At 37.8% G+C, this 23914-nt stretch overlaps 1 long non-coding RNA gene across 10 annotated transcripts in view; it reads right to left on the reverse strand.

Moving 5' to 3' along the window:
- The window catches only part of LOC110402498, a 267102-nt gene that overhangs the window by 111588 nt on the left and 131600 nt on the right, over positions 1-23914 (reverse strand). For all 10 annotated transcript variants that reach the window (XR_002441134.1, XR_002441135.1, XR_002441136.1 and 7 more), the window contains one exon: positions 13508-13599. This is a non-coding gene — a long non-coding RNA (uncharacterized LOC110402498). The remainder of the gene's footprint in view (positions 1-13507; positions 13600-23914) is intronic.

Raw genomic sequence — 23914 nt, forward strand, 5'->3', positions numbered from 1 at the left:
AGAAAAGAAAAGAAAAGAAAAGAAAAGAAAAGAAAAGAAAAGAAAAGAAAAGAAAAGAAAAGAAAAGAAAAGAAAAGAAAAGAAAAGGAGGAAAAGATAAAAACATACATCAGGAGGGTCTACCTTACCCCAAAGCAGTGTTTGCTGTGTGTATGCATGGGTAAAAAGGACGACTGGGACTTATAAATCCAGGACAGCATCTATTTGAAAACCAGATTGTCATGCTTAACGCATAAGTCCCCGCATACTGCTGTGTTCAACAAACACAAAAGAACTTTCAAAGCATATTCGATGTCAAGTTTTAACACTGAGCACTGCACAGAGAAGCAATAGCAGATGATGATGTTGCAGTCTCTTTTGCTACGGTCCAGTGCCAGCTGATGCTGTCCCGCCCCGTGAAATCATCTGCCCCAGCCGTGCTCCTGCTACTACAGTCAGGGTCATGCCAGCTCCTGACAGCCAGACCGGGACCTTCCGTAGGTATTATCCCTGGAGTCAGAGTGGCACATGCATACATTTGTGTGTGCATAGAACATATCTAAACACACACACAGACTTATTCACATTAACATTATTATTCACATTATTCACATTCACATTATTCACATTCTTTTGAAAACATAAATCATTGTAATACAGAGATTACAATTCTTTTTCTTACTAATAGTTTTTAGCTTCAGATCCTGCTTTAATTTGGGATGGAAACACTGAAAAATGGCACAACTCCACAGCTTTTCCTAACTGTGCTTTAGGACAGCCTTTCAAAGACATGCTGGCCTAGCAAGAAAGCCTGCCACTCCTACAGAGAGTTATCCAGGTCATCCCAGAGATCAAGCCCGGACGACACTTCTCAGTTTGTCTTCAGAACAGGCAGTGTAGTGCGGCCCCCCTGCTCTCATCCACGACAAACAGGGACTCTACTCAGAATTCCTGACACATGCAGATCTGTCCTGAAACTACCCACAATAGGGATTAAAGAGATGTACAATTTAACCTCAATTCATAATCCTGCTTAAATCAGGAGCAAAATAAATCACTAAGAGCAATGACAGTACTGTTCTCGGTGCTCTGTGTCTGACCCCAACAGATCCCGTCGGCATGCAGGAAAGAGCACTGCGTGCACTACAGGAGCATATTGTGCATGCATCCAGTGCTGCATGCTGTCCACATTTCCAAGATGCAAACACTGGTGTATTTAGCAATTGTGTACACAATGAAGCCCCTTTCGAAAAAAAATGGCTGGTTTGCTAGGCCAAGTTTACTGAATCCCAGATATGCTGCCATTTGCTAGACAGGGCGTGTCTCTCTGAAGACATTCTCAACAGCTTCAGCAACTGTTACTTACTTGCAGAGCCTATCCAGCTCCCTGCTTGTTCATTAATAAGTACCAGCAGACATCTGATTCCCCAGTTCTGAGTGCCAACTGTGCCAGGATCCTCTATAATCAGGATGCTCAGTTTACAAGGCACATTTACTGAAAGAGTGTGGCAACCCCTTAACAGCTGAGATCACTGAAAACCTGAACTTGAGGACTTCCATCATTGCAGGCATCCAGGCATCTTAGCACTTACAGTTTACTGGGCACTTGTGATGGGTTTCTGTTCTTAGTCAGGGCAGAGGTAGCAAAGCATAGGATTTTGTCTTATTTTTATCTTAACAGTGCATTCCTTCTATTTTGTGAGTAGGAAGAATTTTTATAGCTCTCAGCCAGACTGATCCTGAGCTTTATAGTCCAGTACTGGCTATTTGTATCTGAGCAAAAGAGGACCAGGCCGTTGTGCAAAGCACACCCTACATACCAGCTCCCATCATGCTGAAACCAGTTCACACTGATTCTGTCTCCGTAGGTGTCTCCCCTTTGCCATTAATAAACTGCATCGTCTCTCTGGGGAATAACTGGGATGCTATTCCCTGCTGGAAGCCTAGGACTCAGAAAAAATAAGAATTGCTTTTTTAAGGCAGAGTCTAATCCCATTACAAGGTCTGATACAGCTGCAGGAGAGATAAACTGGAGAGCCATTTAAAAAATTTAGGTTGGTTATAATAGCCTAAGCTAATCTATTTCTTACTCACTGTATTTCCTAATTCCTCTCCTAACACATTGCCTAAAAAATTTCATGGCAAATTACTATTTTTTAAACAACATTATATGTTAGCAATAACCTGGCTGTTCAGATCCGCACTTTCAAAACATTTGAAGGCATGTTCAGAGATGAGTTTTCTCCCCAAGTGTGTTAGAACGGGGATGGATGTAAAGTTTATATCGATAAGATTTATTCACAGAAATAATTTCTCAGAAATTTGACATTTAAGCCGATTTTTATAGTCTCTAGGAATTATTAAAAAAAACGCTCAAAATCTCTCTCATTCCCTAAATCCACACTCAGATGGTCTAGCCAGTAGTCTGATCCAGTCGTGCTCTATTTTTACTCTGAGTGATGGAGAAAGGAAAGGAGCATTTGCATTGCTTTGTGCTAGCTGCAGTCATACAGCTGTAGCTGCTTTGATTCAGATGGGATGAGACAGAAGAGGTCTCATGTGCCACTGTGCAAGTGCTTTTCTAGTACAAGACGACACTGTGGCACTCAGTGCACAAGGATGGTGTAAGATCTTGCCACTCAGATTCAGTAGAGCTTCATGCCTGTCACACTGAGCTCACCATGCTTGCTGCTGTGAAGACTGGCAGTGGATCAGTATTACCTTTTCTGCATACATGAGTGAAAAGATTAGGGAATAAGAAGATGCTCTTTGAATCAATTTTGTAAAAGCAGAGAAAAAATATTTTTTCCTTAATTCCAGAATGCCTCTTTCCAGATTTACTGAATATGTATAGGAAAAGTTTATCAGAAAATGCAACTCCTTCTCCTGCTAAAAAATTTGAGGATTTCTTTAATTTTTTTCCCTTGGAAATTTGTTGGTCATTTTGATTTAGCTGTTTGCTATTTTGTTTCCAACAAGAAACAGAACTGACGTTGCTGTGAAAAGAAATTTCCCATCTAAAAAAAAAAAAGAAAAAGAAAAAGAAAAAAAGAGACAGAATTGAGAATTACTACTTTTACCAGACAAAACTTCTGTTTTTTATGTCAACTCCAATTTTTGGAGTTCCCTAGTCTCTCAGGAGCCCTGCTGCAACAGCCTGGTGACAGGGACTTGCCCCTCTACCCAACACCTTCCTCAGGCTCAGCTCTCACTCCTGGCACAGTCTGTGTGCTGGGGAGGAGCAGATGAACCTTCTGCAAATTCCACTTCTTCCAGGCAATTTTCAGTGTACTCTTTCAAATCTGAATGCATGTTTTCATATAGGGTAAAATACATTATTTCCACTGCTTAAATTCCTCCATTTTAGCAGACACAATTTAGTCTCAAAACCCTTGGAAAATAATTGTCAGTGCAGACACACTGGAGTGGATTACGGTAAAACATTTAATTTCTTTCATTTCTTGGTTCTACCCTAGTGCTATTTAACTGTCTCCTTCTTTACACATATACATGCTGCTTTTATATATCCTTCATCTTATAAAGTGTGCTTCTCCAACAGGCTAAGTAAACATTTGCAGTGAAATATAACGCTTCCTGACAACGTCAAGCCAAATAGACTGTGATCCAAGAGCAGGCTTGATTTCCCTCAGTCTCCTCTCCTCAGGCGAAAGCTCGAGTGAATAGACAAGCCCTGTTCTGCACCTTGAAGGTCAAAAGAAGAGCTCTGACAAACCAACAGGGAAACGAGCTCTGGGGCTGACAGGCTTCCACCAGGAACCATCCGCCTCCAGCATCCCGATAACCGAACCTCAGTATCACTGAGAAAACGACCCATTTATTATCTCTTATTGCAGTGCAGGATGAGAGAAAATCACTGGTACTCGGCTAATCGGTACACAGCTGCAGAGACTCATAGCTTCCTAGCAGCCTTTTGCATTAGGCTAGTCCCGGGTTTGGTATTTAGGAGCAAACTGGAAGTCCAGAGAAGCATCAAAATGAGAACACGGCAAGGAAAAATTGACAGAGTCCTTATTTCAGATGTTGTCATATTTTCCTTCATTGCTCAAGACATTGGGGTCTAACCTAAAACTTTTCTGCAGTACAAATATTAGATAGCTGCAGGTTCTTCACACAATTAATGTCCAGTGTTCAGTTGTCTTAATTTAGTTTGTGTCCTCCATTTTAGTGATTTTCCCCAAGTCCAAGTAGATGGATAAATAATCTCAGAACAAAAGCTGCTACCCATACTTGTATAATTTATTCCCACATTTCCAGCTACACAGCAAGGAGTGAGAGTGGAGATGTCTGCTGGAAATTTAATGTAGCTGATTATTGTCAAGCAGATGGACAGAGCAACAAATGCTGTAGCGAACATCCACCTAGCCTCGTAGCAAATGAAATTGCAAGGAAAGATGACAGCCTGCAGCATGCATTGCATTTCTACAACTCAGCTTTATTTAATACTAGCTAATTTTGGTGTTCTTGGTGTAGGCGAGAATACAGTGCACTGATCGTTCCAAGACAACAAGTAATCTACTTTTTGGTCAAGGAAAGAACAATGAATGTCAGCTAGGAATCATGATGCCATTACAGATATACATTTATAAAGTGAGAAGGAGCTATGTCCTTGTAACTTTGTCAACAGCTCATGCAGATTTCTGTTGATCACGATCTTGAAATCTATATTCAAACTCCTTTGTGAATCACCCTCCTAGTTTCTCTTTCTTTCATAGCAAAGAAAGCTTCATCTTCTCCAATGACTTGTACATTTCTTTTTTCAGAAAACTCTCTGAGAGAAAATACTTCTTCAGTGCACTTGGGACATAAGTGATGCTTTCTAAACCGCTGACCCACTTCTTTCTTAATGGCTTTGCTTTTAAATGATGTCAACTTTTTTTTCAAAAAACTTGAGTTAGGAAAACTTTCAGGGAGGTTGAGAGGTACTGTCTAGAACCTCCTGGCTTATTCTGAAAGTCTAATTGCAATCTGTTTATTTCAGCCTTGAGTTATCTAATTATCATGAGAGACTAACAACTTTTTCACAGTCCCAGCCCTTTGCAGGGTTAAGACACGGTCACTTTGCACCACGCAAGCAATTCTGGCTTGAACGCACAGAGGCACGGTTGGCTTCAACCCCGACGCAGCTCAGCAAGGTGGATTTGCTCTGTCATCACAGTGCTAGCCTGAGCAGCACAAGCTTGCCAGAGCAGGCAGGTATGGCCCAGCTCCTCCTCCTCCTTGCAAGACGCGGGCAAAGACAGGACATTTGTTTTCAGGGTCAAGCCAAACCTGTTTATTTTTTGTGTTTCTTTTTTGTTTTTACTTTAATTGCTATCTCCAGCACATGGCTAGTGTGTTGCCTTCAGTAGTCTGCATTATAAAGCTGACAGTGTATTAACCACATTCAGTATTTTGGAATTTCTCTGCAAAATCTTTTTTGCAAATAAAGCAAAAAAATGAGGAATTTCACTATCTCATTGTCCCGTGCACACATGGGAGAGAAGAAGGGCTGTCTAGGCCTAAGGAGAATTAATACAGGATTTTGTTCACTCCTGCAAGCCAACTACTGCTAGAACCTGTACAAGCTGCTAAGCTGAACTGTAACCAACTGCAAGCTGTCTGCAGCTAATCAGCAAAGATCAGCTGCAATCTTTGCAGCTTCTGTAATACTGAGTACAATTTGCCAGAGCAGCAGCACCTTGTGATACTGTCAGTCGGCCTCAGCCTCTACAGTTCACTGCACATCTTTTGTGCCATCCTGGGAATAGCTAGCATTCCCGCAGTGTGCTTCTGCATGTTCCTTCACTATCACAGTCCTGCATGGTGCAGATGACTGCAGCATTTCGGAATATGCTCACGAGCAGGACACAGATCCTCCATGTTCATCAGAAAGAAAATACTTTAGTTTTATAGCATCACAACCCTGCTGCAGATTGGGAAGTTTTGCAAGTCAGTTCCCCAAAGAAAATTCAATCTATTCAATCTATTTTTGTATTTTTTATTCTCCTCCTCTCCACTCCCTCTACTTTAGACAGGTCATACACAGGAGACTAGAATATCAAGCAAAAACTGAGCCTTGGTACATGTTCACAATAGCCATTATTACGAAATTTCATTTTACGGGAAGTTCTACTATGTGAGCATGTCTATAGGAATGAATAAAGAAAGGATGTTTTAAAACACAGAACAAGAAGTTAAAACTTGGAACTCTGTGGTATGAACACAAGCCAGTTCTACTGATGAGTTAAAGCTGTAAAAATTTGATGTATTTTAAGAACTCTTTGCAACTTACTGGTGTCAACTAAATAGAGCATGGAAGCTGCCTGTATTGGTTTGTATGTTTAGATCTGCTGTTTCCTACCAGTATTAGCCATGAGTACATTCTAAAATACCATTACACTGTGCCCAGTTATCACATTTGTAATTACAGAATTTGTGTCATTTTAAAGGGAAAACTGCTCAGAGCAACTGAACGCATTTTAAAATTATCCTTGGTTTATTACAAAGAAAATACAGATAGATCAGGGTTATATGTTCCTAATGTTATATATAAACTCTTGAGTAATAAAAGAGGCGGCAAGAGGTTCAACTGATCTTGATTTCTTTGCATGTTTACACTTATTCTCCCAGTGTGTATACACGTTCTATTAATAGTTGCATTGATATCATTTTAGTGATCCTTAGGGATCCCTGAGGCTGGGGAGGATCCTTCTCTCATGTCCCACACCCTGGAGCACTGGCCTTCCCATGCAGGTAGCAACTGTACTTTGCAATACAGAGCTTTAATGCAGCTCTAGCTCAGGTTGTGGAGCACCCTCCGTGGTGTGAAGGCCCAGGACAAGGAAGGCAGTATGTCCTGTGCACGATCCCCAGCCTGGCCCTGCTGCCTGTCCCACAGCTGCCCTCCCCAGCAGCTAGCTCCCCTTCTGAAGCTCAGGCAAGATCCAAAGCTCTTCTAGTCCAGATTTTAGCAATACAGGGAGTACGAACACAAACAAAAAGTGTGGTTCAGAAAAAAAGACTAGGCAGTTAAAATAACCACAGAATTAAAAAGAAGGGAGCAATGACAAACGTGTCAAAATAATAGTAATTTACAGCTCCTGAGTGTTCATAATTGCTCTGAGTCACAGCGACGTATTTTGACAGAAGAAAACCTAAAGTACTGTAACAAGGTAAATTCCTGTCACGAGCTATGATACCTAACTTACATTAACTCACTTAGTTCTATATTACTCATACCAATAGCAAACTCCTATGATTTAAACTTATGTCATACTGCAGAAGACCATAGTAAAAATGAAATAACACATCAAATACACAAAACTAGAAATTACAGTTCTAATCAAGGTAATAATTATTTTCAATAGGTATGCATTTTGAACAAGTACTGCAGAGCTGGACCTGGAAACAACTTATACGGTGGTGAACCATAAAGTTCAATGTTGCAGTTAATAAAGTACAAGAGTTTCGCCTCTTTTGACTTGCTAGGATAGAACGACTGAGCATGAATTAAGCTTTTGGAAAGTAGAGAAAAATACCTCTTTTTTAATCTGTAGTTTTTCGAGGGCAGAGAAAAGCACGGGCAAAATACTCAGGGTAACAGATGATAAGTGATTGTGAAGAGCTATGCAGAAGAATTTTTGGCATCTGAGGTGACGGAAATAGCTTAGGAGAAAAGGAAGGTCAGAGGAAGCACTTTTTTGAGTAAGATGGTGCCTTTCCTTACAGGCTAAAGCAAATGTTCTTGTGAGAATGATAAGCAAGAATTTCTATGTTCGGTAGTCCTCTCAGTGGCAGAGAAAGTCCTGTTTCTGCAATTTGATGATCTCTGATTCTTATCTGACTGCCATGAGGAGAGTATCTAAATGCTGCACAAAAAAAAGTATTTAGCTTCACAACATTTCAGTGAAACAGAGCATTTGTGCTTGTCTTACAGATGGAGAAGACAGAGAAGCTCAGCTAAAGAGTATGTGAGAGAAGACGTCCCTGGCAAAACACAACATGGAGCCCACACCCAGACAATGCTGCTAACCACTGCAGAGCCATCCTTTCAAGCTGAATTATGTCACTACTTAAATAACACCATAATGAGAACTAGATTGCACGTGCAGCTTTGGAGGTTATCTGGCTCTGTCTTTTCCTTTATTTTTTTAAAGCTACCGAATGCCTCATTAGGATGCAGTTTGGTGGGGGCTGCAACAGTAAGAGGAGAGTACGGACTTACTGATGGACAGCTGAGGGTTACAGTGTGCATCTTTATGTCAGGAAGGCATGGCCAAGTGAAGAGGAGTCCAGAATGTTTAATCCAACAGTGACATCAAACAAAGCACAATTGTGTATCTCTCTGTAAGGGAAGCCAGGAGGCTAACCAAAGGACACGTTTGTCCTACCACTCCTTACAGATTTAAACCAGTATTTTTTTTTTTAATTCACCAAATTCGTAATTTAAAAAAGTCTAGGCAGGAGCAATGCACTAGATCTATCAGGAAATACTAGAATAATTAAATAAAATCACTGCCACAAAGAAAGCATATAATCTAGTCAACATAAAAAAAAATATAAAACAAGTCAAAAAGCCAGAACTGACAACTGTGCATGCCGCCAACAAAAAATCTCAGCATATTATACATACATCTCCAGTATCTTGAGGACTCAATATGACAAAAGCACTGTAGCCAAATAAAAAAAGAACAAATGTATAATTCATGGGGAATGGCTCTTTAACACACTGGAGATTTTGGCTGTCTAAAAAAAATATTGTGAAACATAAGAAGCAGTAGTATTGTCTCTAAAACCACAATCAGGTTTTGTTTGTCTAATATCATCCTCAGTAAAACTTACGATTTGGAGCTCAGCCCTGTATTTTGTAGAGATTTTTTCTCTTGTTGATTTATGTATCCTTACTGGAAGGCATAGCCTGCTTCTTACCTTCACTTTGCTCCATGTAAGTAAGTTAGAAAGTAGCATATTTACTAGTAGGTTTAAAACATTCCTTTGATTGATTGATTGATTTTTAAATGTGGCACAATTGATACAAGACAACAAATTTAGGAAAAAGTATTTCACAGTCAAATCTTTGTCTCAGTGGTATATCACCTTCTTTATCATACAAAGCAACCATTGAGAATTAATGCAACAAAGACTTTCCAGTCTGACCTTCAGTTGTCCTTTGTATCCCTTTTTCCACTCCCCACACCCCTTTTTTATTCAACATAAACACATCATATAAGTTAACTGAAATGTTACTAAAAGAAGAAAACCTATCTTCTTAAAAGATTGTGCACAAATTAGAGCAATTAAGTGCTAGCTAATTGGACAATAGGAGCAATCAGAAAAAATATATATGGATAGTCTGGTAAAACAAAAAAAAGCAATACTAGCATACTAGCAAGAAAAATTGTAAATTATTATTATTATGTAATATAGATGGCTTGAGAAAATAAATCTCACCTAGCTGAAAAGGAAGCACCTTTTATAGGAGGTTAGGCACAAGCACACAACTAATGTTAAATCCTAAAGGCTTCCATCTTTATGTTAATTCAGGCTCCCAACCTGCTACAGTCCAATGGACATACAGTACCTCAACCCCACAACTGTCAGGCTATATTATTTTCAGTACAGCAATTATTTCAGTGACCTACTTTTTACACGAGCAGCTTCTTACTCTAGGCAAGAATCAAAGCATAAAGCAGGGAAGTTTTTATTAATATTATCAAAGATTTCCTTCTCTGTTTTAGACTCTACATTTGAATCAACAGGAAAATTTGATGTGGACATTTTTGGTGAAATTCTATTGTAAATCAAAGTAGGTAACACGGTCAGTAGTTTCCTCTGTAAGAAATGCATTTTTATGGCAATTTCTCATCTAGAGTTTCCAGGGTTTAAAGGATGAATGGAGGGGCCATGGTGTAGAATGGTGCACATAACTTTTGCCAGCTGGGGACCCACAGCATACGAAACATTATGCTGCTCATTACTGTCATTTTAAGATGTACCTCCATTTTGAGGAGGAAGATAATTAATAGCAGTATCACTTAGATTTTATGTCCTTATTAGCGTAGGTTTACATTTCAGTGTCATTCTCTGGTTCCTGCCTTGCTGGCCCCTTTACATAGGACCACTTGTGATGGCACACTGTTTGAGCAGGGCAGCAGAAGGGCTCATTTTGTGAGGAGTGGGATTCGGTCCTCGGCCTAGGCCCACTCCCTATGGCCTGCTGGTGAGCATGACCCATTAACTGCAACGGCTGTAATATTCTGTCCTTCATCACTACTCAGCATATGAAAACTAAGGACCAGTCTCATCTTGGATTACATCTTTTGCATGGATCAGTACAAATTTTAGTTCATTACTTATCTTTATGTGTAGAAAGAAGCCTCCTTCGTAGCTGCCTGCAACCATTTCTCCATCAAAATCGTCAGTACTTTTAAGCTTGCCAAGGGCTACCTCTCTGAGCTCTATTGTCACTGACTCATCAAATCTGAAATGATGTCTCTGACCTTTGAATCAGTTGTCTTATTTCTCTTTTGACACCAATGACAACTAGAGGAAAAATGTAGACGAAGCAGTCAGAAAATAACAGCCAAAGCAAGCTGACAATGCCGCATCCATCCAATAAAGCATTAGTTCTTAAAGATATTGATTGGTCCATATGAAATAAGGATGCTCTAATCAGTTGCTGCTTCTCTCACATTCACATTAGGCTCTAAATATCTTGAATAAGAATTTTAAAAGGTACAGGAATACCTGTGGCCTTATGCAGTGACTTTCCATGAACACTAAAGAATTAAAGCCCTTTCATGAAGCCAAATCTTACACAATTCTCAAATCTTTCATCAAGTATCAAGGAAGAGGACAGGAAAGGAAGCCACACTGCCTGCACCTGGGAGCCAGGCCTCCCTAGCTGTCTCCCACTACCACTCACTATTCCTAACTTATTGCAACTCTCAAAAAAATCAGACCTTTGTGCATCTCCGGGGAAAATGACTTATCTTTCCCTGTACATAAGGAACACGTATTGCCCTTTTTGCATCAGTTAAAACATCACAAAAATCATGCAATTTGTATAAAATAAAGCTGTATATAATAAGCTTCCTACAAACCCCAAAGTTTTAAACTTGATTGCTAATAAATTCAAAACTGTTAAATCCTTATTTGGGGTCATCAAGTCTCAAATGCTGTGCTAAGATATAAACAGTCAAAATTTATGCAAGCTATTGATCTCTGCAAATCTTATCCGTGAATTGTAGTTCCCTTTATGAATCCCTTTGAGTTCTTTCAGGCAAATGGACAATATAACTTTCCTACATTTCATGACCAGTGTTATCCAGGAAGACAAGCTGCTCTTGCATTTGTCCACAAGCTTGTTCTAAATAGTTTTTACTCCAAAGCCTGTTCTTCTGATCTTTCGTCTCCTTGCAGTGTTTCTGAAACAAGGACAACACTGCTCCTTTCTTTTGTTCTGTTCGCACTGGCAGAGATTACCAGCACAAGGTAGTAAACATTTCAACAGAAAATAAAATGCAAAACTCAAGGGACAGTGTTACCTTGAACTGTCAATTACAATAAAACTTGAGTGTGTAACAAGTCTCAGCCAGACAAATGCCTTTTAACATACTGGCAAACTTCAGGTGCTAGAAAAAAAAAGCATTTTGGTAAGATAAGGATCATGGAGGAAATAAGGGCAAATGCCAGAAAAGGAAAGAGTATCTGTTACTTCTGTGACTTCTTTAGCAAATAACCTTTTTCTAGGTTGAAGCTGAATTCCCCCCAAGAACTACCATCCTTCCAGATCTGCATTACAAACTTCAGGCTATAGATTACTCAAATATTATTGAATATGTTACACTGACTCTGTTTTTTCCTTTGAAATAGAAAAATCAGGCATAGATACAGTTTCATTGATGATTACTGAATTTAGAAAATGGATTTGAAGTTGCAAAACACAATATGTTAAAAACTGTCACTGCATGATGTTTTCTCAGAATATTTAATTCATGTACAGAAACAGAAAGTTTAGTAATAAATGACAGACTCGTGCTCCAAGCTAAATTTGGTAACAGTGCATTCATACAATTTGTGGTGAAATCCTAAAAGATAATTACTTGTTTCAAACAGAAAGTTTCTTTGCTCCATTTTCTCAAATTTTTCTTTTGAAGTGTCAAGTCTGTGCTTGCTTTGGGAATTATTTTAATTCCTCTTCCAGCCACAGAGTTAAGCCTTCTAAATATCCATTTTCAATTAATATTTTGGAATAAAGGTTTTGGGTTTTTATGAATCTCACCCACCTGTTCATAGGCACTGATTCATATTTTACTTGATTTATTGCTTGCAATGTCGTTTCTAATCAAATAAATACCTATTTGTTTCTATCAGGATCTTTAGGATAGGCTTTGCTAGAGGTAGAAATCTAATTAAAACTCTCCTTTTTAGTACAATAAACAATGTAATAATACTGTTTTTACCTCATACAGTTTAAGGAAATAAGAGTGAGCATAGTTTTGCACTGCCCAAACCAGTCTGTAGTTCAAAAACAAAATCACAAACCACACATGAATATTCTACTTATTTATTCTCAACTTATGACTTTTCAATATTGAAACCAATTATTCTGCAGGTGTATGGTCTCCAAACTTGTGGAGTGCATAGAAACTTTCAAATAAAACTTTGGAATCACATAGAACAATATATTCCTGAAACTTCCAAGGAGTTCTGCACTTGAGTATATTACTTGAACCATGCTATTTGCTGTACCATCTTTTAACGCCAAAGACTAAAGGAAACGTCTGTCATGCTAAAAGCCAACATGGTACCTGAAGCACTATGGAACATTTTGTGCTACCGAACAAAATAAAAGCCAGCATATGTTCTATACTCAAAGTAGCTGGTACAGATATTTCTGATGCATTACTGAAGAGAATTTACTCCTGCATGACTTTCTATTTTTTACCTATATTTCTCAAATAATTGTAACAGACAACCTCATGGATTCCTTTAGCACCGTGAACTGTTTCCTGACCCTTTTCTGACTCTTCTAGTGGTTAAGAATTAAATTTAAGTAATCAGAGAATTATGAGTTTATTCACTCAGTCACAAGAAACCCATGATAGAAAAAACAATCACAGATAACCACCTCAATAATCTCCAGTCTCTTGGAGATTACATTATACTCAATAATGTGTTTCATCCAGGGAAAAATTATGTGCTATTCTCTAGGTAGGTGGAGATTACCAAATCTATATTAAGGACATGCACACCGGTTACTTGAGAACAGGGCATTCAAACCTCTTGAGCATTAAAAATGTAACTCACTTTATGAATAATTAGAGCAAACACTGGTTGCCTGAGATACTAGCTAGCATTACTAAAATATTTTCAGTTCTGAATGTCAGGAACATCTTGTTTTCCAGGTGGGAGAGGGAAAATTCCTATTGGAACACTTGGTTTTGTTTGAAACACTTGGAGAATCCCAATAAAAAATATTCAGTTAATCTTACTGAGTTATGCAAAAGAACCAACAACTACTTACCAAATCAGTTTGTTGGGATTTGAATCTGGCATTTCAGGTTCAAATATTTTTGGTAGAACAGGTTTCCAAGAATATACATGCATTCAGAAGTTCTGTGGAGACAACAGAGAGGCAGCGTCAGTGATTTTCCAGAGTCTGTTGTTTAAAACTATTATAATCGTTCACAGTGTATCACAAATACTATCCCAATAATGATTGTGAAAACCTCTTTTTATTTAAGAAATGGTAATTTCAGTATATATTTTCTATTTCATATACAGCCAGTCTGTCACTTTTAGGAGCAGTGTGTTCTGGAAACTGTGCAATTTTTTTTTTATTTTTTAACAAGTGAACAAGAATTTTCTATTCAGTTACAATAATTGCTTTCCAGCTACCACATTCATCAAACAATGCGCAATTCACTAGGGTAACATATGCAGGAGCATGCTTGTATATATTCATATTGTCTCCTGCCTGAAAAGAGTTAAATAGAGCATATAAATGATGAATACAAAGCATCCTGGGATACAAAGAAAGTAAAATGGGTTAATTAGTGAAAAACATGCATCAGAGTATAAGACCTAACTGTAAATGTTATGTTTTTAAACCTATTATGTCTGTGGATAGTATTCAGGATTATGGATAATTTCAAAATAAGAGATGTTAATTTTCAAACTGATTTGAGTAGAATGTATTAAAGAGTAAGAAATATTCATTATTTGAATAACAGCTCAGATGCATTCACATTAAACATGCATTAGTGAAAGCATTCCTTTGACATGCTCATATATAAGCGTAATATCTAACTGACCTAGAAAATACAAACATCGCATAGTCGATGACAAAAATATGAAGACAGATAAGCCCAGAGATCTTTGATCAAGAATATTTTTTGGCGAATAAACAAAACATGTTATCCTGACAACACATGTTCGCTGGAGCATTGGCAGCGTGGCTTTCCAGGCAGCGCCCTGCAGCAGGCCTGTCGCCCGCGGGACAGGGGAGAAGGGGACCTCTCAGCTCCTGTCCCTGCTGTGCCAGGGAACACTTGAGTTCTTGTCCAGTGCTGCCTGTTCTATGTGAAGCCTTTATTTCCCTTTGTGTTGTTTTTGATGTTACAGAGAGCAGACCTGACTGCTGTCATTTTGACAAAGAAAAAATACGTTCTCAGACTGGTTAAAACTTGAAGTTTTAGGCAGAGTTAATGATCTGTTTTCCCTCTCTTCAAGCACTGCTATGTGTTCTAGGATTTTAAGCACTTCTTTCTTTATCTGAAAGGATCCTCCCCAGCTGCTAAATTCATCTGTGTTGTTCATTCTACCAAATCAGTGAATCAGTGAGACGTGTAGGTTGGCCAAAATGGATACTAATACGCCATTGGTTTTTAACTCAAAATGCTCTCAGTTTTCTCCCCTGCCTTTCTGCTCATTTGCTCTGCACATGTCCATGGACTTCTGAAGAAAGAGACATCAGAATCTTTCTTTAGAAGGAATCAATCTCATCAAATGCCTGGAGTTGAAGACAAGAGACTCAGGAGAGCCTGAGATAAGTTAACTCAAGAAAGCAGGAGACAGATAAAACAATCCTACGCAACTGAGAACATTTGCAAACATCATAACGTTTCATAAAGTCTTTGGAATATAATGCATTATGACCTAGTAGTGTGGCTATCTATGACCTGTGAGCAACATATTATACTTATCTTCCGTAGAATAGAATCATACAGAACCCTGAACAATAGAGAAGTGTACTGCTGATTAAATGTGAACTTATTAACACAGTAGTAGAGTTTGCTGCAGTTAAAATAAAAGAGCTAGTCAAGTTTTTGCTGTTTAAGAAATATTTGTGATTATTAATACCATCATTAAAGTAACTGTTAAGCAGTCTTTTTAATATACACAATTTTAAAGTAAAAACCACATAATAATTCCAAACACGTAGATAAAGTCTTTTTTATGTGGATGTTCTCAATTTGTGTTAGGCAATTGACATTTTAAATATGGGTTGGAAGAGGATATACATCAGGGTATGCAGATAGAAATGTTAAAATACATATTTTATTTTGACAAGTAAAGGCTCTGTCAGAAGGTCTTTGATTCACAAAGCTGGAATACATTCATATTTTTGAAATACGATCCTCCACTATATTCACTTCTCAGGCAGGTTAATGTCTTAAATACAAACAAATGCACATCAAACAGAATCCTAGCTTGATATGCTTGAGGGACTGTAAGAATAATAAGAAAAAACTACTAAGTAGATTTAGCATTAAAGGGGGAGATAAAAGCTGAAAAAAAATCCAAACCAAAACAAAAAGATGAATCTGGAAAATGTTGTTACCATGTCTAATATATGAGATATCTCATAATTAACAGATTCAAATTAACACTTTTTTTCATTTAAAGGTGCTAACTATTGCCTATTGCCCAAATATTACAGAACAGTAATATTCCAAATACAGTCCAGTGCAAACCAAATAAACTCATTTGACAAAGAAAACAATTACGATTAATAAGATAATGATTTCATTGGAGGAAGCAGATTGCAGCTGGTACTCAATAAGATGCTTTTTGAAGACAAGTATTAAATCACCGCACCTTCTGGAAACACTGCCTTTCCAGTGCTAACAGTTTTTCAAACTCTTGTTAAATACTGTAATTGCAGATATTTTACATGTCTTATTTTTAGTCATCTTGTGAGTCATCCAGATCCAGTATGTAACAAAAACTATGTATATATAAAATACATAGAAATTAAGAATGTATCTTAATTTTGGCTTTTTTTTTCCTCCTGCAAATAAATGCCATCTACCATCCCCAGACATGGTGTGCAGTCCCATAGTACACCTTAGAATAACTCTTACATTTTGAATACCAGTGTGAACTTTGTACAACCAGCACTAGCTAAGCAGGTCTTCGGCACCTTTGGATTTAGTATGATGTGTTCACTCTTAGCACCCTCAGGTATAATTCATTGCATTCAGAAATGGGCCACAGAATCACACCAATAGCTAAGTTTCTTGTAAAATTCTGCTCCCAAAGCTACAGATTAGAGTGAAAACATACCAAAAGCAAAGGCCAAGCTGCAAAGCTGCTGTGGCTCTGAAGTCTGATCAATATGCAGCAGTACAGTATTTTGTGATGACAGCATGTAATAGAAAAAACAGATACAACAAAGCAGAAGTCCATTGAAGGAACTGATATTCCCAAAACATAGACAAAGCCTCTAGGTACCATTTTATTTGCATTATTGTCAACCCCATTCCCACAAATACCAACACTCTCATTTCCCATGATGGATAATTTTTGAACCAAACAAATACAGATAAGCAATCTACCCAAGTAAAAATTCCAACACAATTTTCTATGGGAGGTTTCAGAAATGTAATTATCTGTTAAAAATCTTTATCATTATCAACCTCTAGCTTCAACTGTCTTGAGGCAAGACAAGTTTTATTACAGTATAAGCAAACACGCACCAAAATCACAACAGGTAAACTAGAGAAAGCCATCCCTTCTGTCCCTTGTCCTTGAGTAGTCAGCCACGGTCTGAAATGAAAATACAGAGATTCTCCAAAAGCAGTCAGGGCAGCATGGGACTTTCTGGCCTCACATTCAGAAGAAAAAAGGTGAGCTTTGGCACATTGATCCCTCTTTCTTTTTTTAAGTCAAAATTGAAGCCAGGTTATTAAGAGTCAGTATCTTTTTGAGTCAGAAGCTGAACGAAAAGGTCACGTATAGCCCCAGTGCAAGCAGGAACTGTTCAATCACTGTTAAAGCACCTCTCTTATCCCTGAAGGATCAGAATCAACAGTCTGTTTTTCACCCTCAAAACGGCACGAAGACTGAAGCTTTCATTAAGTTAATAAATAAAGAATTCATTGGGTTGATACAAAAATATCAGCAGGTGTAGGAACAAAATCAGACAAAACTCGAGCTGGTGCACAGAGAGGTTCATCTACTTTTGTCTCACCATAAGGCAGAGGGAAGGCGCGTGGCTGCGGCCAGCTGGAGCCTTTGCCCTGTGCCAGAGCTGCCGTGTGCTATAAGCGGCGGCACCTGGGGTAGCCTGTCATCCCCAGAGCTGCTCTCAGCTGGAAACCCAGATGTCAGGTTGGTACAGTGGCCACACAGAAGTCAAAAACAGGCAAAGAAAAAGGAGGATACAAAGTGTAGTGTGAAAACATTGAGGCTTCACTTCTGGAAGACTGTGGTGACAGTAAGTTCTTTTTGCAGCTACTGGAAGAGATATAATTCTCAAGGGTTTTTAGGAGCATTGCAGTATGCAGAGCCCTGTTAAGAACTTGGAGATAGATCCTATGTCTGTGCCTACATAGATGTGCCTCAGTATTATTTCTCAGGCAAATTCCACACCAATTATGAAGTAAATTAAAAAATGTCCAGGTGCATATATGACAAATATTTTGTTATGCATTTCCGCAGTAGTTAAAATGTCCCACACCTGCACAATACAACTCCCAGCACAGCACATGTGGTTGCTGGCACAATCCAATTGCTAGCCTGGAAGTACTGACATTACATTTCTCAGCAGATGGCTAGTTAAGCTCTTAGGACTTGAGGAGCACCTGGCTTTACGAATGAATAGGTTTTTTTTATTTTGCTTTTGCTCCATATAATCCTCACGTCTATCTCTCAGGGTGTTTCTCTACTAATTTTGTCCCAATAAAACTAGCTCCGGTTGTTAATCTGATCCTTATCCAACAGCTATCCTGCTGCGAACAGAACAGCCGCTGCCTTCCCCCTTGGGCAACTGAGCTGACCAAATGGTCATGGATGGTGCAGAAAAACAGGACAACTCTCTACAACACTGCATAGAGGCATGACAGTGAGAGGTTTCCTTGTATCTCAGTGAGGCCCCAAATATCATGAGGAACATGTTCAGAGACCTATTTCTTTAGGCGTTAGCCATTCCAGGAAGACTCGGTTAAAAATTTCAACTTTTAATCAAAGAGCTAAATGGCAATGCTCTCATCTTATGCTTGACTATGGAATTCTTTCAGGAATGCAGTTATATTGCAATTCCGAATAGAGGAACAAAACAAAGCAGTTGACATAAATTATCTACTAGAAACAGTGCAATAAAAAATAAGACCCGGAATGGTCTTATAACCCTGCATTTGAAAGATAACTATGAAGTTTGGCTTATTAAAATAAAATGTCTTAACCACAACCATCAAGTAAGAGTCTGGATTTTCGTAAGAAAATTCCTATTCCATTTTAAAAGTATATTTTCCATATTAAAACCAATTGATTTCCAGCAACCAGATTTCATTAAGTTTTTTATTAAAGTGCAATAATCAATTAAAAGTTAACAAAAATAAGAAAATAAAAGTAAGCAAGATGAAATGTTAGCAGACATACTGCCATTTCAGATTTTAGCTTTTCTTGTAGATAATTAATATGCCTGCACTATCTAATTGAAACATCATGCATCCTGCCACATGTTGTTCCTTAACCAATCACCACATTTGGACAATTGTATTTTTAAGTGAGAAAGTATATATATAGCATGGAGGAATTAATACGGTCATGTTAATTAAAAGCATGGACATATGATGTGTTTACATTGCACAAGAGGATTACAAAACAGATATTTAGATAAATGTTTGTGTTCACAGTTTTTATACTTTGTCAGACTGCATGTAAACTCTAATAAAATACATCATAAAGCCTTGGAACCATTATGATGAACAGCATTTAAAGTGACTCAGTAATTCCACCACTCTATCAAATGTCAATTCCTCACTAGCAGTGCTACACATCCTTGGCCTACTTTCCAGTAATTACCATGTTTGAAGAATAAAAGGACTACACTTTTGGTTTTATCTCAAACTCTTTCCACCTATTACAGTTTGTTTTCGTCAAACATAGATCAGAAACAAGGAGCCTTGTGTTGGTGCACAGCTACCTCAAGGCTAGCACCCTGCCAACACATATCCAGTAGTGCAACTTTAGCCTGTGCGGTCATGAAATGAACCAGTATGACTGATAGAAAACATGCTTCTGTCTTTGATATTCCACACAATAACAACCTGTTTCCAAAATGGGGTTGGTTAATGACGAACAGTCCTTCAGAAAGATCTATTATATTCACCATGTGAATACAGATTAAATTAAATAAGCATAAGTCACTGATCACATTTTAATTGAGCTGGCGTTTGATAATAAATTTACTATTAAAAAAATCAGTGGTCTATTTTCTTTCTTTTTTCTTTTTTTTTTTTTTTTTGTTTTCCAGGAGATTATTTGGCTGTCTGGATATCCTAAGAATTTCTCTGTTTCATTTGCAGTAAATACCATCTTCTGTAACTACAGATGAACCTTTCCTACCAAGAATTACTTCTGAAATCATGTTTAAAATGCCACTTCCATTGATGACTGACCAGCCAGTAAACTCCGTATTGACTTGAAAAAGCTCACTAAAGCAGAGAAGGCACTAAAGATAAAAAATGGAAAGTAACAAGAAGGAGCATGTTTTGTGCATACATAAAGGCAACAAAACAGAAGATATAATCCTCTTGTCTTGCAGTCATACAATACTCAGAGAGACAGTTTGTCATACAACAGAAGGGAGGCCCTGGGTTTGCTTGCAGCTTACACTGTAGTAAATGAAGACTGGAACATTTAAACACACTTGGCAAGTTTTGAAGGGTCTGAGTATGTCCAGAGGGTTTCTAATTTTGCCTAGCAATTTTATTATAAAACTGTAGAGAGCTTTTAATCTGTGCTGTGTGTTCAGTGGAGTCACATCAAAGGAAAGAACAGATCATTTACATCCATTTGGAAGTTACTCACCATATGCCTGGGCAAAAGATACTAAAGCACTACTAAAAATCCCTCCTTCAACACCTTGTCATTAGGAAGAAAAGCTTGTGCACATATAAAATCAAGCTCCAGCAAATCTATGGGAAACTCATGCTCCCCTTGTTCATCTCAAATTGCTCTGCAGCTGCAACCTCTAGAATCCCTTACATCAGTCACTGTGGTTTGTGCTCCCAAACATCTAACCAGTCACTGGCTCTAGGTTACAGCAACGTTTTTACATTAAAAAATGAGATGCCACTGTGAGAAAGATACCTTTGAGAAGCTGACTGATCACCTTCACATCACATCTGGACTCCCACAGAAGTCACTAAGCTCACAAGTCCTTAACTGTGCATCCAACTCCATGGGAGATTGAGTATGAAAACTGTTACGAAAACTGTGAGAGAAACCTACCCTAGGAAGAACTGTTACAGGAAAGGAACAGAATGATGCAATGTGTTTTTCCATGTTCAGAGGAAGTTCTCTGTTCAGTTCTTGGAAAATGATAACTCTCTTTTTCAGAGAGGAGCATTTCTCTGTCTAACTCAGCACTGAGTTTAAGCTTCCACAGAAGGGATGGAACAAGGGAGACTATAATAACTTTTGGATAATTTAAGTACTCCCTCTGGTGCAGTAGAATCTACTCTAGATCTAGATTTAACTTCTAAATCTTGTCAAATTAAATATCAAATTGAGCTAGCTCATAGAAAAGCTTTTGCTGAGCCAAAATCCAAATTCAGTTAAGGACAAAAAGTTTATAATTTTTATTTGTGAAGGTTATCTTCAAGTTATTGCTCTGGTCAACAGACAGCAGGAGTGTTAGCACTGATTGGGATTGTGTGTATTCCCCAGAGGGAAGAATTAATTTCAAATCCATTTGATCAACTCAAATATTGATACTAAACTAAAAGCAACCTTGAAATGTTGCTGATCTGTATACATTTTTGTTGTTACCATTTTCTGATATACCAAAAAGAATTTGGAGAAGCCTCTTTTTGTCCAGTCTAGAGATAAAATACAAACAATATATGTTCATCATTGAGGAATGTGCTCAAATAAACCATTTTGGGACAACAGCCAGGGTAACACAGTGAAGATGATGTTTGAACTGTTTAAGTGTTTGCTGGTGCTAGGGTATCTACAATACCTTTTCAGAGCTACATATTGTATGCATGGACATTGTGAATGGTGTTTTCGAGCAAGGAGAATGAAAGGAGACCTGATACTTGTCCATCTTCAATACCAGCCCACTGTCAGCACTACTGAACCCATTTATAAGGTAGACATCAAGTAAAAAGTTCAAAGGTAATTCACACTGAAGACAAAGTTTGAGAAATAAGAATTTCTAATATGAATTCAAGGCAAGTAAAAATGAAATGATGACAAAGATAAATAAAAGTACTGATTCAATGTTAAACTGCATTTTGTAACTGAAAATCGTACCATCAAAACAGATTTATTCTTCTTTTCCATACAACTACACTGTCTTTCCATCTTGCTGCATAATAGTTACACATTCTACATCTTGCAATATTTAAAGGAACTATTGGTTTGAAGATCATGTTGGACTAATCAAATTTTTTTTCCAAGCACAAATTACTCTATAAACAGTTTATCCATATAATATGAATGTTACACCTAACAGTCCTTCTTGAGCTATAGTAGACGTGTAGGAAGGGTTAAAACTTCCAGGGACAGAGGATTTCCTACAACTTTAAGTAAAATCACTCCAATTTTACATTATAAATTGAGTAGTGTCACTTTCTGATATAAGCACATATATTAGTGCAATAATAGAAATCTAGAAAATTTAAATATATATGTATATTTTATTTTGATAGCCAAAATGTATCCATGTAATTTGAAGAATTAAATATTAAGTTAAAGATGAATAAAATGAATCAAATCTCAGTAAGTATTACTACGATCAACTATAATTTCACTGTAGCTATCTCTGAATTCTACAGTACAAATTATGGAGGCTTTTAAAATTAAGAATGAACAGTGATGAGAAGCATTTGTTAAATATTTTACAAAGTTTCATGAAATGGTATGACATTTTCCTAAATGCCAAATAAAACTAAGCATGACTGTATTCACCCAGAAAGCAAGATCTGTAGCATTTAGAAAGCAGCAACAACCATATCAATAAAATGATCTCTTCTCAAACAGCACCATCTTAAACTGTGAGCTTTCTTGGCACTGACTGCATGAGAAAAAAACCAAGCTGCAGCCATGCTAGCAGTGTTAAGTTTTCACAATTTGGAAATGTAGTAATCAGTTCTGCAGAAAAACAGCCACCGAACGGAGCTGTGCAGAACAGCGCCTTTGTTGCGCTCGGTATGCACCGACAAAAGCCTAATTCTTTGCATTGTTAGGAAGACTGACTGCCTGAGAACAAACCACCACTATTCCAACTTGTCAGAACAAGCTTGGAGAAAACTAGATAAGAGCACTTGAGTGATCTGCACACAGAGGCTACTGAACTGGAAGTGAAGTTACATGCACGAACGAGCTATTGTGGTGCAGCTTTAATTGTCTCAAACAATTCCTTGGGCTTGTTTGTAGCAATGATACTGCATTTACTAAAGGTCTTATTTGATGGATGTTTCAGGGCATACAGCTTGTATGCTAGTGGTCTTAAACAAATACTATACTGGGGAACATGTGATGACATGTATTTCACATACGGTATGGAAATACTCATCTCTGAAATACGTAAGCTTGTTTCAATTCAGTTTAATTTATTTCAATATAGTAATATATCATTTTAAATATCTATGCCATATAATAATCCCCATACAACATACCATATTTAGGAATGGCTACGGATGACGCTTTCTTGCACAAAAACCAGATCATTAAGAATTGCACAGTAGTTCTTACGTTGCACTAATAATTATCAGATTAGTATTTAACCGTTCTTACCCAAGTTAGTATAAACTAGGGCACATGCATCCCTTGAGATCTGACCCAGCAACAACCCAAGCATGTGTGGTACATCATGCATGCCTGTAGTCTCACAGGGATGTCGAACAACATTTGAGCATGAAAGAGAAAGGTGTGTTCATAAAACAAGGAGCTACCACTGTACCTCTGAAGCCCTGACAGGGAGAGGCTGTCAGGGAAATTGAACATTGCTTAAAGTACAAGTTAAGGGTGGAGATTTTTATTCAAGTGGCAGAAAAAGAAAGGAAATGGGGGAACTGTATTCATGCTGATGCTGTGAATCTAGAAAATTAAGACTTAGTAATAAAGCATAATGACACGGTCATCCAACAATACCATCTCAGATAAGCATAAGTGGTAAAGAACGTACTTCACACACAACAATACTGAAAGAGCGTGTAGAAATGAACTGTAGGAATGAAAATCCTCAATTTAAAATTAAAAGGTTTTCTTGTCTCATCCTTACTGTAAAAGATAATCAACTGAGATACACTGTGGCTCTAGGTTTAATGTTTATGACCGAATTGATGGAATGTTCATGTTTGCCTAAAAGACAACTAAAATAACACAGATTTCCTCTGAGTTTCTGCAAGCCACAGGAGGTAACATCAAGAAATATAAAGTAGCAGCTGAAAACTACTGTTCACTTTAAAGG

Source organism: Numida meleagris, chromosome 7 (assembly GCF_002078875.1).
Source record: "Numida meleagris isolate 19003 breed g44 Domestic line chromosome 7, NumMel1.0, whole genome shotgun sequence".
Taxonomy (NCBI): Eukaryota; Metazoa; Chordata; class Aves; order Galliformes; family Numididae; genus Numida; species Numida meleagris.